This window comes from Phasianus colchicus, chromosome 2 (genome assembly GCF_987193195.1).
Source record: "Phasianus colchicus chromosome 2, bPhaCol1.hap1.1, whole genome shotgun sequence".
Taxonomy (NCBI): domain Eukaryota; kingdom Metazoa; phylum Chordata; class Aves; order Galliformes; family Phasianidae; genus Phasianus; species Phasianus colchicus.
In genome coordinates, this window is record NC_143437.1 from 92,686,332 (window position 1) to 92,700,308 (window position 13,977).

The following is a 13,977-nucleotide window of genomic DNA, read 5'->3' on the forward strand; positions in this document are numbered from 1 at the left end:
GAATGAATACTGTTTTCCTTAGTAGCAAGGACACATCACTGATTCACATTCACATTGGTGTCTACTAGGTCTCCAGGTCGTTTTTTTGGCAGAACTGCTTTTCAGCTGGATGTCCTCATGTCCTGGTGCCAAGTGGTAGAGTTTGCACTTCTCCTTGCTTAACTTCACGAGATTCTTGTCAGCCCACCATGCTTAATTTTACTGCATTTATGTATTTGCCAACGCCATTTTTCTCTCAGAAAGGAGGATTTAAGTTTCAGAAAGATCATGGCCATGAAATCATTGCAGCCTTTCAGTACCTAAAGGGAGCCTACAAAGAGGAGGGGAATCAACTCTTTGAAAGGGTGAGTGACAGCAGGACAAGGGGAAATGGTTTTAAGCTGAGGGAAGGGAGATTTAGGTTGGACGTCAGGGGGAAATTCTTTACGGAGAGAGTGGTGAGGTACTGGAACAGGCTGCCCAGGGAGGTTGTGGATGCCCCGTCCCTGGAGGTGTTCAAAGCCAGATTGGATGGGGCCCTGGGCAGTCTGGTCTAGCATTAGGTGGAATGGTTGGTGGCCCTGCATGTGGCAGGGGGGTTGGAGATTCATGATCCTTGAGGTCCCTTCCAACCCTGGCAATTCTGTGATTCTGTGATTCTGTGATAATGCTGTTAATAGCTGTAGGAAAAAAAATGAATGGAAGATCCCTTTTTGAGAAAACTTCAAAGCAAGGATGTTTATACACTGTTGTCACCCTTCCATCTCCTTTCCTTTTTACCAAAGCTCTCCTCTTAGAAGGTTGCTCTGGGTCATCCCAAATGGCATGAGGTTTCTCACTGTCCCTTACAAAATCAGTAGAAGTCAGTAGGTCTGAAGAATCATAAGGAAATGAATAGTGCCATTTTACTCACATGACCACACAATTAATTGAAAAATAAAAAAAATTCTGGGCTTACAAATTTTTTATTCTTTCTTGAGCTACACTTTATAGCTTCCAATAAACAATTGGGGAATCATGACAGAGGAAGAGAAAGAGCAAGGTCCCTGGAATAAATGATCTCACTATTAAATGGTATGAGGTCTCCAAAAATACAGAACATCCAAGGATAGGTTCTCAGTTTAGGTACTCGAGTGAAGAGCTGCTTTTCACTCCTCTGTGTACTGAGGCAGAGCCTTAAGGAAGCTGTCCAAAGGCAGAATGAAAACCATTGCCCTCCCCTGCCACACACTTCCTGGTGAAAGATAGGAGAGAAACTATTGAAGAATAGAAATACAGTTACAGTTAAAATAATAATAATAATTGAAAAAAAAATGGAAACAGATGCAAGTTATAAAATAAAAACAGTATAAAAAGGAACAAGTTGGCATCAGTTCAAGCTACGGGATTTAAAATAATTTAGGGTCACCTTTACAAAGAATAAAAGTGCCTTGCCTGTATCAATAACTTAAGCCCTACTATACAGTAAAACTTTTGTTTCTTTTTATTTCTTTTCTGTTCTCTCTGTTTTCTCATGCATGCTGTCATTTCCCTCAGGTCCTATCTTTTGTAGATAATTTTCCTCATGCTCAGAAAGGCATTACTCAGATTTCTTAAGAAAAACTTTCAAATTATACTAACAATCAATGATATCATTCTGGATCTTTGACGATAGGTGTGATTTTTAAATACTAGATGAGTGCAAAATAATTGTTTGATATGATCAGTTTACGGTACTATGGATGAAAATAACAAGGCAATTAAAAATATAGACACTTTGAAAGAGATAAAAATGCCTGAACACTATTTATAAGGGTGAACAGTTAAAAAAAAAAAAAAGAAATAGACAAAAATGTTGTTACCATTATAAAATAGCCTAGCATTTCTAAGGGAAATACATTTTGCTGTTTAAATGGGGATAAAATGTTGTTGAAAATTCTTTTTTTTTTTTTTTTTAAATAAAATTCCCTGCCAAAGAAAACATAAACGATGTTTGCTATGATCCAGGTAGGAAAAAAAGCTAAAATATCCTCATGAGATCACAGTGGTCTCCCAGGACCTCCTTGAAAATATGAAGAGTGTCACAAGGGAATTTTCCTGATGAAATAATGTATAAATAGATTCAATAGTGTAAGCAAGGGACTTAATTCTGGCAGAAGGAATCTGCTTTGACTTATTGCCCTCATGTGTCTTTTGCTGACAAGTTAAATCAATGGGTACTACAACTCAAATCACCAGGGAAGAGTAAAACCTGGGACTGGTAAGTCATTACCTCATTTGCAGTCATAGATCTGGGGCTGCCAGAAACTACCTCTGTCCCTTCTTGTCTCAGGAGAGGACATTGTGTAACCTATCTGTCCATCCTGTTGCCTTCTTACCTCTTTACACATACACATACACATACAGAAAATCCATCTACAACTAGCTAGTTCAGAGATCATTTGTTCCAAGTTGTTACATTTCCCAAGTGAATATCAGGTGAATTCATAATTGTGGGAACTCTTGAAACACTTCCAGTTTTATACTATGTGTTTGTTTTAGGACTCCGGTGACGTCTGTAATGTATGGGTCTGCTGAGATTTGGAACAGACACATTATTTTCCTCAGCCACCTGGAAGAAAGTAAAATATTGAGAAAAGTTGGCTTTTAAGGACTCCCTGGTGTCCACAAACTAGTCTAGTTTATAAGAGAGAAAATATTCCTGATTTTTTTTTTTTCAACTGTAAAACAAACAGTTAAACATATAATTTCTGCTTTCTCTCGAGGAAATAAAAATGTCAGGAGACTTGCAAGACTTAAAATTAACACACAGTAGCTTGCTCAGTGTTCTGTTTTGGGGGTACATTAATGATCTGGGAATGCATTTTTCAGACCTGCTCTGCAATAGAGAAACTTTGCCCAGGGAGGTTGTGGAGTTTCCTTCTCTGGAGATGTTCAAGACCCGCCTGGACACCTACCTGTGCAACCTGGTGTAGGGATCCTGCTTTGGCAGGGGGGTTGGACTCGATGATCTTTGGAGGTCCCTTCCAACCCCTACGATTCCGTGATTCTGTGATTCTGTAACTGAAGAAAGCAAAACCTCAAACTTGTATGCAATTCAGTGCAAACTGGACAGCTTTAACAGGAGTTAGAGGAAATTCAGGAGACTATTTAAGTTCTTAAATTATTTTACAGGGGAAAAAAATACACTTGAAGTGTACACTTGAGGCTGAGAGCAAAATATCCCTGTAAATTTTGCCAATGACAACCCAGAGAATGGATTTTATCCACTCAGAGGATGTCCAGCAAAAAGAGGCAAACTATTTAATGTATACAAAGAATTCACAGAACTAGACCAGGCTGCCCAGAGCCACATCCAGCCTGACCTTGAATGCCTCCAGGAATGGGGCATCCACATCCTCTCTGGGCAACCTGTTGCAGACTGTCACCACCCTCTGAGCAAAAAACTTCCTCCTAATATCTAACCTAAACCTCCCCTGTCTTAGTTTAAAACCATTCCCCCTTGTCCTAACAGTAGGATAAGAATGTCAGCCATATCATTTGCTGAAGTCCTTCTTTGCTTCCCCTCTATATAATTGAATGCAGCCAAATAGTTTACATTCCCCATTTTCTTTTGAAAAGCTTGCATCTGGAAACATGCGTCCAGCACCCCTGAGCCTGTGAGCAGAGTGAGTGGACTTTGCCTACTCCGGGAGAACTGGAGCTGCAGGTGGTTCACAGCTGCTCTGCTCAGATGGAGTCATAGGGCCTCCGAGAGTCAGTGGTGGCCTCCATGAGCAGAATGCCAAAGTTGTCTCAAGATGGAGATTCTCAAGTGCAGTTGTCATTTAGTAGTGACTGTGCACAATGAGTCTCCCTAAATGCAGAAGTTGTTGCAGAACACGGTTATTCAGTTCAAGCTTTTATAGAATGCTTTTTATGTCTCTCTATGCTGCCCATGCTATAGCATGTATTAAAGACATGCCTAATTTCTTTGTTTCTTTCCTTTTATTCCTCCATTTTGGAATAAATCTTCATGATTAAAGAATAGGAATTTCATGTGTCTTTCAGTCCCAATAACACAATCTCAGAGAAGTGGAGACATGCACACCAATAACTTTTTTATTGTTCAAGAAAATTATCCTACTTCATTGAATATGAGACTGCAGGAATTGAGCCTGCAGGCTAATCAAACTTTTCCTTTTGCATTAACAAGTTTTTAAAAGCCAAGAATCCCCAGAATAAAAGATGATCAGATTAGAAGATTTGTTTGAGCAAATTACCACTCTTTGCTTTCTCTTCTGTTACTGAAAACTAAAAACACACATGTACCACTTTTTTCAAGGTGACTTCAGGATTTTCTAGGTGGCCAAGGAGAAACATTTATTCTTAGGTTTTTAAAATGCCTACAAATGCTGACCAGATCTTTCCCACATTAAGATATAAATGGTATTGCCTTGAATTTATTTTATGAGCTGACCTGAAATGTCATCACTGGTAGGTGAATGCGGTAAACTGTTTCTGAAATACTCTTGGGAATAAGGAAGAGATGTGCAAAAAACAAACAAACAAAAAAAGCACAGGTCAAAGGCAACAGATTTTGTCCAAGTTATACACATTTCATCGGCAAATGTAAAAAACATTTGCCTCATCAAACATCTTGAAAATTATGTATTTGGGTAGATAATGTTCCAAAAGAGACAATCATCTGACCAGTTGTTCCTGTGGGGTTTACAATTCTGAACAACAGCTCTTCTTTACACACTGTATCTCAGCTCCAAGACATATACACAGGGATTTCTAGAGAATTAAGCTGCAGTCCTCTGCCTTCCACTGAAATTATTTTCTTGTATTTCTCTGGAACTGTGAAATCTCAGAGAAAACAATCTGCATCTATTTTCAAGGGAATATAAGGTTTAGCTGAAGTTTTCTTTTGTATTTGCATATTAGAGCCCAAAATGTAATGATTAAAATACAATTTTGTAACAAATTTTTATGCATCACTACTAAAATTTGTGCATTGTTCCTGCGTGTTTCCATTGCATAAGACCAACTCTTTACCACAGTCAGTTCACCTCTGAAATACTGTGACATTTATGTGACAGATGTGGTGTAAAGGGATCAGTGTAAAACAAGTAGTTGCTAATTCTTAGAAAAGAATTAAACTGGATTAAATGATTTGTTTTCAAGCCTACCCTCTGAAAAATCAGCTAGAAATCCTAAGAAAATAAAATATGGAATATATTCCCTTCCTGACCCTCAAAATCTAAATTTTCATAATCTACCAGTTTATAATTAGGTACATCTGCAAAATCGCATTGCCGCATTTGAAAACCCCAAAGGTCCTAGTACAATTTCTAACAGATGTATTGCAGCTCTTACGCAAAGAGGTATCATGGTTCGATCAGCTCTTCAGCCCACTAACCACAAGAAATACATTGTTATACAAACAACATCTGGCGATGATATCATGTCCCAGATTGTTTTTCAGCATCTTACATGAACCTAGGACTAGGTCTGGCTGTGAAGCTCAGTAGAGAATTGTGCTACAGTTCACTTCTTATTGCCTTTTCAGAAATGCTATGAAACATTTCATTGAAATGATAATGTATTTATGAAGTCTATTATTTAGCGAGCCATTTGTCATTTTTGTAACATGGAAATAATCCAGGTGTCAGGTTTACAGGAAATGTCTGCTTATGTTAGACTCAAAATTGCTCTGCTGGGGCTTGTTGACATTGCTCGATTCTCCAGCTAAACCCAACGTGGAGCCAAAGTGGGAGTGATATGAGCAGACTGGGATAAAAGCTAACAGGAATAGGAGGATTAAGATGAGAAGGATGCAAGGAGGGGGAAAAGAACAAGAACCATGGTGGTTGTGTAGAAAAGATTGCACTGGAGAAGTGTCAGCAGAGCACAGGAACCTGTGGGATTTGTAACTGTTTGAAAAAAGTTCGCTTGAATTTTGATGGCAGTTCATATATCAGGCATCTCTGAATCATTAGCAATTAATAGGTGTTTCTGGAATTCTGGGATGGTACAAATTAAGTCATTTGAAAACACTTATTTAAAACTATCTCTTCATTGGAAAGTGTTAAATTTTCCTTTTATATTTTTCCTTGTAACAGTGATAAGAATGGATTACCCTCCATTTTATGCGCTACATACAAACAGAGAGAGCTGAAATAGAACTAGGGTCTCTAAGCAGCTCAGGTAATTGCCAGTTATTGCTAGATGGCAAATGCTGAGAGCATGCAGGGTCTTTTCAAACAGTACCCAAAGGTTTGCATACAGGGAGATCGACATTGATTATTGTGACACTCTAATACAGAACTTAATCATCACAATTCCAAGGAATTGTGATGTGGAACTTCATGACAGCATCACTGCTTACAGTCAGCTGCTTACAACCAGCTGCTAGCACAGCCTAACTTTGGTATAAAGCCATTATGAAGTCATTACAGGATTTTGCCATGATTTTTTTCTGTATTCATTCCATGAGCATTTAATGTTAGACAACACCTAGTTTTCAGCCTGTCAAGTACTCCTCTGCTACTTTACAAGTAATCAAATTACTATAAAAGCACTGAAAAAATAAAGTCTCAGTAGAGTTTTAAATTAAGCGTTAGCAAGGAGCTGAAAATTAGCAGTAGCACAACTTCTCAGTTATGTGTGAAGGAAAAGGTGAATTCACAGAAGTCGTGGTTTTAGAAGGGTGACTAAAGTGCATGCTCACTGTCGGTCACTGGAACAAGGAATGGTACCCGAACTCCATTGCAAATGGAATATAAATCTGTGCAGGGGTGATATTTAATAAAAAATCTTACCCTCAGGATATCTCTTTAGGTTACTGTAGGTTGCTAACTTATTCTTTTTCATACATCTCATTTTCAGTTTCTTAATTCTCATTATGAATGATATCAAGCTTAAAACCCATTACTTATATTTCAGGTATTATTTTACATAACTTCTGTATCTGAAAGATACATAATTTTAAGGCAGTTCTTTCATTTTAAGAACCTTATTTTTGAACACTATCAAGTAAATTAATCATCTGGTGTAATTATTTCTTCAGTGCCCCAGAACCTTCACGCTTGCAGTTTGGACCACTAATTTACCCTCAAGCCAAGAAGTTAGGGAATGCTGTGACTCTTTAAACTGAGCATAAACAAACATAACTGTACTACAGATGATTCTATTCAGCATCATCAATGATCTGGATGGTTGGAGAGAGAGCACCCTCAGCAAGTTTGCAGATGACACAGAGCATGGAGGAGTGGCTAACTCACCAGAGGGCTGTGCTGCCATTCAGGGGGACCTCAACAGGTAGGAGAGGCGGACTGTTGAGAATCTCATGAAGTTCAACAAGGGGAAGTGCAAAGTCCTGCACTTATGGAGAAACAAATCCAGGCACCAGGACATGATGGGGGCACCCAACTGGAAAGCAGCTCTGCAAAATGGACCTGAGGACCCTGGTGGACACCAAGCTGAATGTGAGGCAGCAACATGTAACTTTCTTGCTGCTAAGAGAGTTAACAGTATTTGTGGCTGCATTAGGAAAATGTACTGCCATCTGCTTGAGAGAAGTGATCCTTCCCCTCTGATGAGTATTGGTGAGGCCACACCTGGAGTGCTGAATCCAGATGTAGGCTCATCAGTATAAGAGAGACATGGAGCCGTGGGGGGCCACAAAGATAATGAAGGGACTGGAGCATCAATCATATAAGGAAAGGCTGCAACAGCTGAGACTGCTCATCCTGGAGAAGAGAAGACTGATAAATCAATGAAGTTGAAATAATAAAGCTCAGCATTGGGTGATGTCAGAGAATTCCTCAAACAATTCTGGACATTCAAGCTATCATTAAAAAATTAAATAATTGATTTTTAAATTTAGCAGCTAATGAAGTGATCAAAAGTGGAAATATTCATGTTTGCAAGGCAGAAAAATCTCATGGTATCAGCATAATTTGAACCAAAAATATCCAAATTCTTTGCTTGAAATAATGCTTCCCTCTACTTGATAATCCTCTTCACCATGCTTTTCCACTTCACTCTTCTTAAAATGTAGATTTAGATCAGCTATTAGCAAAGGCCCATTAAATTTTCAGATACCTTGTTTCTCGGTGAGAGTTAGGGACACGCACTCCTTTAGTAAGGTCCTTCTGATGATTTCAATTCTTATCCATACAAATTATTATACTTTGCTAATAATGAAGTAAAACCTTATTTCTATAAGGACTTATATTTTTGTACAGTGAATGCAGTGAAAAAAATTGAAAGTGCTGCACCTTGGGAAGACCAGTGGGGGCAACTTCACAGCTAATGCAGTTTACGATAGAGTAATGCTGATCTTCATTTCGTCATGTCTTACAAAAAACTATTCCATAGCACAGAAATGTGAACTGTAGAAATGTAGTTATGGGATATGTGTTTCACTCATCAGGAAAAATAGATCAACACAGTGATAATTCAAGAAGTTTTCTAAAAGATTTAAAATTTGGATGGTTTAACTTCATATATTAAATTATGATAACAGCATATGTTCACCACAAGGTACTTGAAGATAAAATATCTATTGAGATCTTTTATATTCACAAGACTGGAATATCATTCCTAGAGTTTTGTAAACGATCAGCTATGTGTTTTGGAACAAATACAGTCTAACAACAAAAACAAACAAATAAAAAAACCCCTTACATCTTAACTTGTAACCTTCATGTGTAAAACCTTAAATACAGAGACATTGAGAGCTATTAATCACAAATAGTTGTCCTTCCCACTCAACTGGTCTTACCCTGTAGTAAGGCTACTCTCCCTTGTGGACCTTATAAATATCTCCAAAGAACAGAAAACTTGGATTAGTTCATAGAAATGTGGAAAAAGGAAATCCAGAGATAACAAAAAAAAATGTACCTGGTATTTTACCTTCCATGCCAAGAATTCTTTATCTCATGACCTTTTATGATCATAATTATAGTGGTATTTCATAGAATCATTAAGTTTGGAGATAACCTCTAAGGTCACCTACTTCAACCACTGATCGATCACTACCATGCCAACTAAACCATTTCCCTCAGTGCCATATCTACACAATTCTTTAACACCTTCAGGGATGTTGACTCCATCATTTCCCACATTCCTCTCATTGGAAAAAGGTGATATTAAATCTGTGTCTATTTTTGTACACAGCATCTAAATGACTAGAAGATTGGCCTTCCTACTAAAGATATATACCAATATTAATTTAATTTTGATGCTACAATAATCATTCAGAAATTTTTGCCATTGTGCAGCAAGATCACTGCTGTTTAGCACCTATATCTCTTGGTAAAAAGACCCCCACAACAATGAGATAGGGGATTTGAAAACTGACAGAGAGCAGGACCAATCTAGGAAATGATAGCTTAGTTATATCTTTGCTTAACTTTTAATAGGGAAATCTCTAATTCTGTCTCTTAAACAGAATTAAAGCTATTAATCATTTGGGAAAAAAAAAAAAAAAGAAAATGCAGTTCATGCCTATGAAGATATATTTACCTTCATTCAAAACTATTTGAGTTCAACAACAGAATGATTTATAATGTCTCTCATCTAGCTCTTTATCTGAAGCACATGTAAAGGAGGGCATCTCTATGACTTTATGAATATACTTGTAATGCAGAGCTTAGGAAAAGTAAACTCTACTGGGAAAGATTGGACATTGCGTAATTCCAGAAGCTCTATTGTATTGAGAAAGTAAAAGCACGTCTGTTCTGATTACACACCTGCCTGGGAAAACCTAAGGGTGAAAACAGGTTACTACGTTAACATTTTCCAGAGGAATTCAGGCCTGAGGTTGTGTAAAAAAAATAGAAGTCCTGGCGAAAGTTGAAGACTCATCCAACACCTCAGAAACTGATGAAAACTTATCTCTATCTGCTAACAGTGCCTAACAGTGCCAGCGTGCTGAGTACTTTTTGTCAGCAAATAATTTTAATTTCACTAGGGTGCAGGGAAAATGTGGGATGTTATGCAATTATTTTGAAGTTATATTAATTGATCTTTGGGGTTTTTTGTTTGTTTGTTTGTTTTGTTTTTGTTTTGTTTTGTTTAATTTTGGCTGGATAATGTGAGGTTCAAGTGATTTGAAGATTTTAGGGGTCTAGGATATCCAACAGGAATGAGACAAGCATGAATGCGTATGGTATCAGCTCTACTAATTCTCCATGTGCCTCATTCTGTATACTTGATGGCAAAAAGGACAGTCAGTATCTCTTGTAACCCTTAATATCCTCTGCAGAGCAGCTGGTGGGAAATTAAAGGCACCACAATGGCATTATCAGTCACTCTCAGACCTGGAAAACTTCCAAAAGGCAATCTAAGACTCAGCTTCCCCTTTTGGCTTTCAGATTCATGAAAGTGTTGTCTTGATTTGGTGAACCGAATTTTTATTCAAAACAAAGACAATGACAGTAAAAAGGAAGAGTAAACTGGAAAGGGAAATAACACAGAAGGAATAACAGCAAGTTTTCTCTGAAACAGGAAAGACTATTGGTGAGCTTCAGTAGACTTTAAAAGACTTTAGAGGCCTCCTTTATTTTGTCTTTTTTTTTTTTTTTTTTTACAGATGAGAGACTTAAACATTGAGAAATTAAATGATTTGCCCAGGCATCCAAGAATGAAAACATTCTGTTTCTTATCTTGAAGGCCATCCTTCCTTCAATTAACCATTCAAGCCAGACAGTGTTTAAGAGATGTTTTTCCCTGTTTCTGGCTTGGTCTAGAATACTTCTCAGGATCAAGATGACAAAATTATCAGCATAGAATCCAGCATTGCTGGACACAGGAGGGCCAGCAGCTCAGTTAGCCGTGTGTCCTCACTATACATCTAGCAGTCCAGATGGTTTATTCAGAGCACTTTAGATAAACAATATTTACAAGCACATTGCAGCCAAATCCTTTTAAATTCTTCATTTAAAACACCACCCATTTTGATGCGTTTAACAGCAAAAACTTGCCCTCTAAGTTCCATTTAACTTCTTGAGCTTACTCAGCTCAAGAAGGAAGAGCCAGAAGACTAGAAGAGCTGAAAGCCACTCTCTCTTAATCTAGTTTGGACAACTAAATCTACTTCTGACATTCACTTTAAAAATAATTTTAATCTTAGTTACATCATTTAGATAGACACAAAGTACAGGATATTCTATACAGACTGTAGAGTACCCTTAACAGCTTCAACTTCTCAGTACACAGCACTTCTCAGTGCGTCCTTCAGGTCAGATAAACGGAATTTTACTAGAGCAGAGAAAAGCCAATTACTAAATAAGCAACTAAGATTTGGATCAATATGTGAAGTACTTAAGATCAGATACTGGGATCAAGACTCCTAGTCAGGATAATGCTGTTATGTGAATATAATTAGCAAAGGAGCACACAATTTAGTGACACAGTAACAGCAAGTTATCAGCAAATCAAAAGCCAACCAACCAACCAAACAAAAAATAAACACAGAAAACCCACAATTTTTCAAATACTGAATCTTTTATACTTTTTTATATTTTTATATTTTATATAAAATATTTATAATATTTTATGGTATTCTTTTCATGCAGAGTTGATCTTTCTAGCTATTCATCAAATCCATGTACATATAAAAATGTATTATGCAGTCAGATATGCTACAGTTTTTGATAACAGATATTTTTTATGCATTTTACTATTTTCATGTCCTCGGCACTTAATATTCTGTGCAAATTTCATTGAGAACTAAACGGGTGAAACTCTGAAGATAATTTCAGGGATTACTCCACAGTTCAAGGAATTTAGAGAGTTGTTCAGTGTTCAGTAGCCCTTCTTCTTCAAAACCACGTTCTTTTTGAACAGTCTCAAACAATCCCTTCCTTTCATGTGCTTTTATCAAATATTCCCTTCAGAATAATTGTGAGTTATTTGGTCACTTCATTACAGTCGTTTGACATTCGCTTCTAACCACCCCCATGAAATCAGTCCTTACGTTACCAGACTTTTTTTCTCTCGTACATCCAACTCTTTTACAGAATAATTTGGACAGCACTTCGGATCACTTTTTAGGTGCAGGGTTACTTGTGTCATATAAGAGAGTCATGTGGGCTATAGGTGTCACTGAATAGGCAAAAGTAATATATGCATCGTTGAAGGAAGTTTTTATCGATAGCCAACAGTATCACAAAAGACTACCTCATACAATAAAAAGAATATTTCATAATTAAAAAAAAAAAAAAAAAAAGCAGCATTATATTCAGTGAAAGTTGCCTTCCTGCTTACAGCTGGAAATTCATGTATTCCATAGAGATGTTTTAACTAATTGGCTCTCAAGTTTACAAGACAAAGGGGAAGTATAGTTTTTCTCTTCGATTGCCAGAATTTTTCTCCAGGGCATGAGAAAAAAAATGTATTAATATAAGTAGGGATTTTGTGCATTCTTCCATGAGGGACTGTGCCAAGATTGATGTAACAAACTTTGAGAATCTTCACTAAAGTCCAAAATGGGCTGAGATCTGTGATTGTAGCCGTCATCTCGACACTCTGCAAAGCTGCCTACAATGATTTGCTGCCTCTGCTAGGAGGGTGATGGTAGTCAAAAACTAAATGATCTCCTGAAATCTGGTCTAAACACTATACTTTAGTTTTAAGAAATATGGAATAGAGTACAGAATACAGACTTGCAGTTTTTCTCATGAAGAAGAAAAACTATTATCAGTAATTTTACACATAACAGAGTTACTCCCTTCAGCTCCTGTGCAAACAAGCAATTGTCACAAACCCACTGAGATTAGTTCTTTCTTACAGTACAAGTGTCAGTGGAGAAACCAAGGCCTGAAAGAACTCAGGTCTTTTTCTGTGTCTGAACAATTTCCCAGAGCTGTGGTGAAATTCACTGGCACTAGAAAGTTCTCACATCTGTGAACCATGGCTGATCAGTAGGCCAACAAACCATTTTATTTTCCAGTGATACAAATCCAACACTAAAATATGCAAAATTCCTGACCACAGCTATAATTTAATATAGGCCAACCTCTTTAAACTTGTAATATAAACATTTTCCCCAGTCATATTTTTCTGCTCTTTTACAAGGACTATTCTTGTTTAAATTTAATTTAAATTAAAAACAGAGCCATGGGCCATAATACAGACAAGATTTTGGCCTGGAAGGGAAAGGAGAGACAAGACTATCTCTAAGAGCACATAAACTCCACAGTATGTTATTGCATTTTGAATCCTGATGCTTCTGTCAAAACCTCTCTCTCAAAACAATCACACTTTTAAATGCATTGCAAGTAAACAGCAGAAGATGGGAAAAGACAAAAGCAGCTGTCATCAACATCTTTCCTTTGTGAACAATTTCTCACTATAAAAAGAAACAGGATATCTCTTTTACTTGTTCTTCCTTTACTTTCTTTGTCTCTCAATTGTGATCAGTAACAACTGATAACTTTAGTGCAAGGAATGTAAGAGAAGCATTCACCTGTAGCTGTGTCAGAATTACTATACCAGATTAAACAATCTGAAACCATAAGTAAATGACTTTAATGAAAATTTAAAAAATCATAGATATCCAGATTGTTTTCTAGACTGAGTTCATCCAATCAGTGTAACAGAGTTAAATGCAAGATCATGCATGGAAATAAAGAATATAGCTCCTACTTTTAAAACTGGGGCTAATATAATATATAATAGCTAAAAGCAGCTTTAGGATGTGGCTGAATATGAATTCTCTCTGATTTAGTGATTAAGAGTCCTCTACAATTCTGAATGGCAAACGTAAAATCTTGTAATATATATATGAAAAAATAAACAAAACCAGAAGCGGCAACAGAAGTTGCCTATAAAAGTGAAACTTTAGTGTCAGGATGAGCAGTGCAGTAGCTGAATAAACTCATAAATTCTTGCACTTTGAACTTCTTTCTGAGAGTAAGCAACCCACTATTAAAATTTTCACTATGGTGATGCAGAAATGACATTTTAAAATTTTAAATCAGGACTGCATATCTTTTTAAGATTCTACTGAAGCACAATTGTCTT